Genomic DNA, 9,349 nt, shown 5'->3' on the forward strand with positions numbered 1-9,349 from the left:
GTGAACTAAAACTTTAAATTTTATTATTGAAAGAATTTTACTGCCAGCCATATTTGGTTCTATTCTGGGTCTTTGGATTGTCCTGACTCTGGTTCCTGACCATCCAGGCAGTGTCAGGTGTGGTCTCCCTCTCGTGGCCTGGATCTCAAGTTGGAACAGTCATTGATTGTCTGCTCCCATAAATTCTGCACCACCATTACTCCAGCATATCTTGCAGGCAGTACAGATTATAGGTCAAAGGTTTTGTGGCTGGATGTCCCAGTAATACTGCGAGGAGCCTTGCCTGGTTATAGAAGATGGCCAGTTCAAGCTCTGTATCTCCCATTGCTAGGAGACTTCACTATAGTCACTCTTGTAGATTCCAGGGAGTTTCCACTACACTAGGTCTCTACATCACACTCCAAATGCTCCCCAGTTCCAGTAGTCTCTCCCAGTACTCTCTCCCTCTGCCCCTCTCACTCTCACCTGACTCCCCCTCCTGTTCCCATCCCCACTGGCCCCCAGTCCACTTACAAAATCTATTCTATTTCCCCTTCTCTGGGAAATCCATGCATCCAAACACGACTGGCAAAAAAAAAAAAAAAAGAAAATCAATGAAATGATTCCTAATGATACCCTTCTATACTCATAGACAGGTGCCTGTTGTCATAACAGGAGCATCATCTAGAAACTGATGGTAGCAGATGCAGAGACCCATAGTCAAGCACTAGGCAGAGCCAGGGGAACCCCACAGAATATGGGGAGGAAGGATTGTAGGAGCCAGAGGGGTCTAGGACACCACGAAAACATGGCCCACAAAATCAACTAAGCAGGGCTCATAGGGGCTCACAGAAACCAAATAGACAAACAAGGACCTTGTATGGGTCTGAGCTAGATCTTCTGCACATACCTTAGGGCTGTGTAGTTTAGTCTTCTTGTGGGACTCCCAATAATGGGAGTGGGGAGTGTCTCTGACTCTTTTGCCTGCACTTGGGACCCTTTTTCTCCTGCTGGATTTCTTGGCCCAGCCTTGATATGAGGGTTTGTGCACAGTTTTATTGTATCTTCTTAGGCCATGTTCTGTGGGTATCCCTGGGAGGCCTGCTTTTTTTTTTTTAAGGGAAACAGAGGAAGAGTGGATCTGAGGGAGAGGGGAGATGGGGGTAGGGACCGGGAGGAGTAGAGGGAGGGGAAACTGCAGTCAGGATGTAATATATGAGGGAAGAATAAAAGTTTAAAAGAAAGAAAGAAGGAAGGAAAGAAAGAAAAGAAATGTTACTGAGCCTATTGCTATGCAGACAAATGTTACTTGTCTTAAAGAAAAGCAGAGATGGAAATGCCATCACATGGCTTTAAATTTCAAACTAAAGCTCATGAAGCTTGTGCCACTATCTTTGGAAAGCGAGAGCAAGAGAGGGACAGAATCACAGCCACATCTGGAAGAGGAGCATATTGATGATTAAGGAGGGAAGAGCCATGGAAGCAGGAGGTACAAATCATTAAATGTAATTATCCAGGCACGAAGACAGGAAGGTCCCTAGGAGGCATCCTGAAGCCTTTGTTCTCTGATTAGCAGGAGGGTGGAGACTAGGAGGGAGTCCACCAAAGCCCTCAGAAAGGAAAAACATAAAACAAAGATGCTGGTTAAATATGGCTTATGCAAATATCCTTTTTTTTTTTCAAAGATCTTGTAGGAAAGTCCCTCCTTTGTTATTTTCCCCCTATATGAACTTATCTTCTTTATTCTTAATACAGGATCAAGTCAAGGATGTAGCGCAAATGCCTGTAAACTCACAAAGACAGTTGGAGAAGAGTGGGAATGGGGAAAGGCCTCAGATCTAAAATGCTCTTTAAAAGGCAGTTGGTAATCAATTTTGCCCACTCACAAGAAAACAAGTTTTTAAAGTTTCATGAACACAGTTTAGGTAAAGACACTAATACAGACTGGTCAGCCTCTGTCAGGGTGCTGAGAAGCTGTAATAAGCTCCTGTTCTTATGTTGGATCCACATTGGCCTGTGAGGTTGGTTTCATGTAGATTTAGAGCAAGAAGGTAGCAAGTGTGTTGAATGATGGACTGGCTTACGCAATTGTACTACTTGCTCTAGAGTATTTCATAACCTTCTAGATAAATTGGTTCTCCTTAGAAAGCATATACCTGCATCAATAGTTGCCATAGTTTTCTATCATAGATGTATTTATTAAACTGCAGGGTGGTGCTTACATTTTAATATTTGGAAGTAATTAAGAGAGATATAGGAACTCATTCATGGTCAAGCTATACACTGACTTCCAAGTCTCTTTTCCTTCTTGCATAAGAAGGCTTTTGAGGCTGGTGGTGTGTATGAACCAGCCACAACTCAACAACTGAGCAATAACAACATTTGTTGAGCAATGTTCCTGATCATACTTCCATCACTAAGGATAACTGTTTTGAGAGATTTGCCCTTGCTGATAGCAATAATAAACAAATGTTTTGTGGTTTTGTTTTGTTTCTTTTCTTAAAGATTCCTCATCCTGAGACTACTTAAGGTTTCCTACACTATGCAAAACTTTCAAGGGTTCACTCATGCTTCTCAGTGACAGATGATGAGAGCTTCCCTGGAGATTCACCTGTCAAAACACCCAAGAGCAACACATGATCTCTGTCTCTCGATCTTTCGTGCTGTAGTGGGAAGGGGGATATCTAGAACCCCTAGTTTTGTTTGCTTTCAGTATCGGGAACTGAACACAAGGCCTTGTGTATGATAGACAAGTGCCCTACCATTGAGCTGTATTCCTAGTCTAATTTTAATCTTAATGACTTTGTGCCTTCACGGCTCCTTCTCATGCTTTTGTTGTCTACCAGCAACACTGAGCAACACTGTAGTGTCACTGTGCTGTGTAGCCGTGCAAGTTACTGAAGCCCTTTGTGCCAGTTTTCTTATCACTACATGGTGGTCAGTTTAGTCCAGCTTCATGGGTTAGTTGTGTGGATTAAATGGGTCAATGCATGCAAAGAACTTCGGAAAGTGACTGGAAAATAATAAGCACCTGATGATAGCTGCTGATATAATAATTGTTATTATCATTAATTTCAAAGATCTGTGTTTCTGCTATCTAATAGTAGTCTGTTCTTAAGTACATTACTTGGGCTTCTCTACTACCCTACTCAGAATCCTAACATAAGAGACTGTGCTGATCCTCTGCTGGGAATGGTGAAAAGCAGAGAGAGATTTATCTAATGTGGCCACACTGTGAGAGGAACGAATAAATGGAGTCCACTGACTCCCATACACCCATTTTCACACTACTGGCACGAACTTTATCCTTAAACAGAGGACGTAGAGTAGAGGAAGAGGTGTGAGGAATTAAGCAGATCTAGTCAAGTCTTTTTTGTTTGTTTTTCTGTTTTTTGTTTGTTTGTTTTTGTTTTGTTTTTGTTTTTGAGACAGGGTATCTCTGTGTAGCTTTGTGCCTTTCCTGGAACTTATTTTGTAGACCAGGCTGGCCTCAAACTCACAGAGATCCGCCTGCCTCTGCCTCCCAAGTACTGGGATTAAAGGCATGTGCCACCAAACCTGGCTGGTCAAGTCTTGTAAGACAATTACTTTTCTATTCTAGCATCCCATCTTATCACCATGGATAACTGTCCATCCTGTAAGGTTTTGTTCTTCTGGAATTTGCTGTGAAATAATCCTTTTGCACACTGGGGAAAACATGTTGGTTTCATTGTTAATAAAAAATTGAGCTGGGCGGTGGTGGCGCACGCCTTTAATCCCAGCACTCGGGAGGCAGAGCCAGGCGGATCTCTGTGAGTTCGAGGCCAGCCTGGGCTACCAAGTGAGTTCCAGGAAAGGCGCAAAGCTACACAGAGAAACCCTGTCTCGAAAAACCAAAAAAAAAAAAAAAAAAAAATTGATTGGCAGATGGTTAGACAGAATTTTGGGGGCAGAGAGAATGCTGTGGAGAAGGATGGAGTCAGAGGAGACACCATGAGACACAGAGTGAGCAGGTTGGAAAGTACATACATGAGGTAAATTAGGGCAGGACATAGATGAATAGAAATGGGTTAATTTAAATTATAAGAGCTAGCTAAAAATGAGCCTAAGCTATCAGTCAAGTATTTATAATTAATAATAAGTCTTTGTGTGGTTATCTGGGAACATCTGTCAGGACAGAGAAACTCTGCCTACAGGGATTCAAGGTGAATTGTGAGTCCAAATGAGGAACCAAAAAGTACCAAGTGCCTAGTTCAGACTCAGACTTATTTTCAGTGCCAAGATTCTTCATTTATAAGGTAATGGTTAAGGCAAAGACTCATAAGTGCTCAAAGTGTGAGAACAAAAGACTGAGAATGCTCAGCTATAGATAGAAATCTCTCTCCTCCCTCTCTCTCTCTCTCTCTCTCTCTCTCTCTCTCTCTCTTTCTCTCTCTCTCTCTCTCTCTCTCTCTCTCTCTCTCTCTCTCTCTCTCACACACACACACACACACACACACACACACACACAAAAAAAAAAAAAAAAAACCACCAAGGTTCAGAGAACATCACAGAAGAGGGGTGTAAAGGATGTAAGAGCTGGGTATTGAGGAAGAATGTTGTCCTCTGAACATAATAACATGGCCATTGCCCTTCATGACCTCACAGCAGCTGTGGTTATCCACACAAAATCAAGCCAATTACAAATTCCAACACAGAGACAGGAGAAGTTCAATGATGCCAGATGCCCTGGAAGCCATGAAAATTCAGCACCCAGGCCTTCTGTATTGCAGAGCTCAGTTGACTGACAGCCCCAGGCACCTCCCTTCTGACACAATTCCACAGGGAGGCTCCATGTTCCTCAAGCTGCTCTCAGTCAGTGATGGAGCACCGGTACACACCAGTGCAGACCCCTCCCATGGGTGGAGACTTGGACAATAGATGATGTGCCTGAAGGACTCTCCATCCACCTGTTTGTAACTGGTCCAGGACTCTAAATGAGTCTGAAGTGCTCCCTCAACTTTCCTCTTTCCCATCCCCTGCCTTTGAAGGATGTTATGTCTGCACTCTATTCCAAAGGCTGCTCTTGGCTACTCCTCTAGCCTTTCATAGATACTTCTCCAAAACATTTCCTAAATAATTACCCTTATAGTTCATGTATTTTGGAAAACACATTAATTAATTGTCACTGCCTCCATCCAACATTTCATTACATACTAGAGATCTGGCCAGTGCGTTACCCAGAAGTCTCTGCTCCTTGAGCCTGTGTTTTGGTCACAGCACAATAGTTCCCTTTCCTTGAATTCTCTGCCTGCATTTTTGTCGTCCAATCTTTGTTTGAGCTGTCATCACCTCTACTCTTTCCAACCTTCCATCTCTGGAGCTGAGCTTTGGATCTGAAGCAAAATTTCCTGAGTCCCCAAAATTTAGGCACACCCAAATTCCATGGCTGTGCTTTGTAAATGTTCAACTTGAATCAAAATAACATCCTTATCCACCCATCAGGTTTCGCAGGTAACCCAACCCTTTCAGTCACCACTGTCCTCCATTACAAGAAAAGCAGCGTAAATGCAGAATCCCAGTCGGCTCCAAACCTTTCGGAGCCACAGTTGACTGCAAGATCAGTTTAGACTTTTACCTTCTTCAGGCCCAATTCTTCCTGAAAACAACAACAACAACAGTTTGGAAAAAAGCTTAGCATTTAATTCGCATGGCATTCAGGAAGTTCCTTTGACGCTGACTCTGGTGATCCATTATACGTGGTTTTTTGAAGGATCCCTGGCCCAGACAGGTGGGACTGGCTGGCTCACGAACAATTGTGCAGCTACAGATGACACAAAAGAATTTATTCCTACCAGTATTTCAATGTAAAAGTAAAGAGTTTTAATAGAAGCTGGTGGTATTGGTGAAAACTTTGTCTCCAGGAGCAGGGTGAGAGCTAAGGCTGCTTCCGGTTTGCTTTTCTCCCAAGTGAGATACTGCTCTCAGGCTGTTACTTCCTCGGGACAGGGGTGAGAGGGGCGTGGACATTTGGCAACATTCCCTGAGGTTATAGGCCACCATTTCCCCTTCCTACTGCACTGATATGCAATCCCTGGCCAAGCCCTAGCAACTCCCTAGGTTAGCTCTCCTGTGTACTAACTTAGGACTATTTCCATATTTCCCAAACATGTTAAGACAATGCCCGTAAGAAAGTTCTGGGGAAACTTGTCTGTTTAGGTCCTGATTCATGAACTAGGCAACAGCAGCAGAAACAAATGGACAAGGCATTTGGACAATAGGGTGAACTGTGCAAACTGAAGATAAATTTAGCTTTTTGCTTTGTACTGCTGACAAGGAGCGTATCAGCAGACTCTGTGGCAACTTCTCATGCCGAATATCCTGCTCATCTGTTTATCTATTGATTCATACTGTTCATGAAACGGACAAGAGGCTACCTGTACCATGAAATTCCATTCTTATGTGAATTTATGTGAACACCACTGATCAAAAGGTACCAACTGTACTGAATTTTCTAGATGCAAGGAAGAGAGAAAGCATGGAATACAGTCAGTTGTCCTCTAGCTCTGCTGTAGAAGTAACCGTCTTATTCAATAAGAAACACAGAACCAATGCAAAGAAGAAATCCAAGAGGTCAGAGCTAAGAGCTAAAAACCTTACCCTTCCTCTCGCAGTGGTCCTACCTCTCCGAAAAAGATTCTGGAAGATGTTGAATGAATAGTAAATAAGAAGAGCATGGAATACAGTCAGTTGTCTGCTGTGGATATCACTCTACATAAATAAAACACTGATGGCCAGTGACCAGGCAGGAAGTAGGTAGGACAAGGAGAGAGGAGAATTCTGGGAAGCGGAAGGCTGAGGAGGGAGACACTGCAGCCACCGCCAGGACAAGCAGCATGTAAAGACTCTGGTAAGCCACCAGCCACGTGGCAAGGTATAGATTTATAAAAATGGGTTAATTTAAGATAAAAGAACAGTTAGCAAGAAGCCTGCCATGGCCATACAGTTTATAAATGATATAAGCGTCTGAGTGATTATTTTATAAGTGGATTGTGGGACTGCAGGGCTTGGGGGAACCTGGAGAGAAGCCCTCCAGCAACAAATGGCGCCCAACGGCTTGACTTTCCACCTTAAACCTGAGAATATTTAATAACCAATTCTAAACAGAGCCAAAACCATGTTCCTGCTTCTTGTCTCATACGGGCAGCTAGACAGCGCAAAACGCAAGTTTGAACACTGGCGGGTTCCTGGCGTGTGCGTTTGACCAACAGTATGGCGGAAATGAGGCGTCTGCCAGCGGCACATTAAACTGTGTGGTAGATTTAGTCTTTACTAGTATTTAAAAAAAAAAAAAGAGGTTTCTGGGCTACACGCTGCTTTGACAAAAGCTTAGACCCACTATTTCTGAGACTTGATGACTCCCAGAGCTGGCGGAAAAGGTACCACTGCCATGTTGGGAAACTGAAGTGGGCGGAGCCAGCAGCCACAGCGCCTTTTCAGTCTTAGAATGGTGCAGTTTAAAGCTATAGGTTCAAGGTAATATAAAAAATAAGCCACATAAAGATGGCTACCACACAGAGAATCTGGATTATGTTGTCTTTGATATTCTTAACTGAAGAAAAACATTTGATTACAAAAGCTGTTGAGTTATGCCAAAATGTATATTTTAAAGGTACCTTGACTTCAAAATTTGGATTTAAGGATATGTTGCTTTGGAAAAGAGGTTCTGCTTTTGTTTCCACAGAAAGCCAGAGGCTGTGGATTTGTTCCAGATTAAGATACATCAGGTTTCACCAGCCAAGACCCCCTGAAAGGTCTCCGATGACACCATGGCCCAGATGATCCAACATCCAGAGCGGTTTCAAGGCAACTGGTTCACACAATACAGCCTCAAGGACTACCCCATAGGCCTAAAATTTTCTTTGCATCCCCATAAGATACAGTGCCCCCCTCCAGCAGGAAGTAGTAAGAGATGCTACGCCCAAATTCCCAAATATACCAAGCTGTCTTTAGAGGTGGAATTGGCTCACTCCTACTCTAAACCCAGACATATTGCTTAAAAAAAAAATGGTTAAGAGATTCTTGTGTCCCAAATCAGAAGAGCCCTCTGGTGTGGGACAGAGAAAAACCAATATTTTTATTTTAAACAGGTTGATTATAGATGTGATCTCTTTCTAAAAAAGAAAAGGGGATATGATATAGATATATAGGAGGATATGGAGATGATAAGATAAAAGGGTAGATTAATGAACCTACTTTTAAAGAACAACTTGTTTAAAATGTTTTACATTGGTATAGATTTTAGTTTATGTTTAAAATGTTTTACATTGGTATAAATTTTAGTTTATTGATACAAACTTAAAGTTAATTTTGTTATACTGTATATATATATTTCTATTCTTGTTTGAGGTATTATGTTTATGTAACTCATTTAAAATTGTAATGGATAATTAAAAAATAGATTAATAATTAGTCATCTATGATAATCATATCTGTAGCCATGTTAGTTAAGTCTTCTAGGTATACATAGATATATTTCAGATAGATAGGTAATCTTCAAACACTTCATAGACCTAGAGAATATGGCATTTAAATAACTTAAAATTCTGTTGACATGAGACACAATTGCTCCTGGCTGCACCAATTGATCCCGAGAAAATGTTGGGCTTCTAAGACATTTCCATTTGGAAGTTTGTCTTTTTGGCACAAAATGGCCTACTGGGCAAAGAACTGCCCTTGCCTTGATGGCTGACAGTACAAATATAATGCTGTCCTTTCTGGACAAGCGGGACACAAGGAAAGCGACCACTGTACTCTGCCAAGACAAGGTAAGATGGTCTCTCAGAATTCCTGCTTCTAAAAATGGTCTGTCAGATACTCTAGGCATGTAGCCAATTTAAATGCACCAACAATGCTGAGAAACATTAGGTGACTGTCCAGGCTGCCAGCTGTCTTGGTCTACTTTTGCAAGATTCCCGAAAGTTGCTTGCATCCATCTACCATTTCTCAGGTACCATTATGTTCCTTCTCAGGTCTTTGATGTGGTTGAAAACTAGATAGTTGTAATTTCCTCAGTTATGATAAAAGATAAGTTAGATATAGAACCTTAAACTCACAAATATAAGATAGATAGGACATCTTCTTTAATATTGTAACTATAATTCTTGCTCGGTAATTGTTTTGTTATATGTAATTTTACCATGTAAAGTTAAAACCTTCCTTTTTTAAAAAAAGAAAAAAAGGGGAAGTGCTGTGGATATCACTCTATATAAATAAAACACTGATGGCCAGTGACCAGGCAGGAAGTAGGTAGGACAAGGAGAGAGGAGAATTCTGGGAAGTGGAAGGCTGAGGAGGGAGACACTGCAGCCACCGCCAGGACAAGCAGCATGTAAAGACTCTGGTAAGCCAC

The sequence above is a fragment of the Peromyscus maniculatus genome, chromosome 11 (assembly GCF_049852395.1).
Source record: "Peromyscus maniculatus bairdii isolate BWxNUB_F1_BW_parent chromosome 11, HU_Pman_BW_mat_3.1, whole genome shotgun sequence".
Lineage (NCBI taxonomy): Eukaryota > Metazoa > Chordata > Mammalia > Rodentia > Cricetidae > Peromyscus > Peromyscus maniculatus.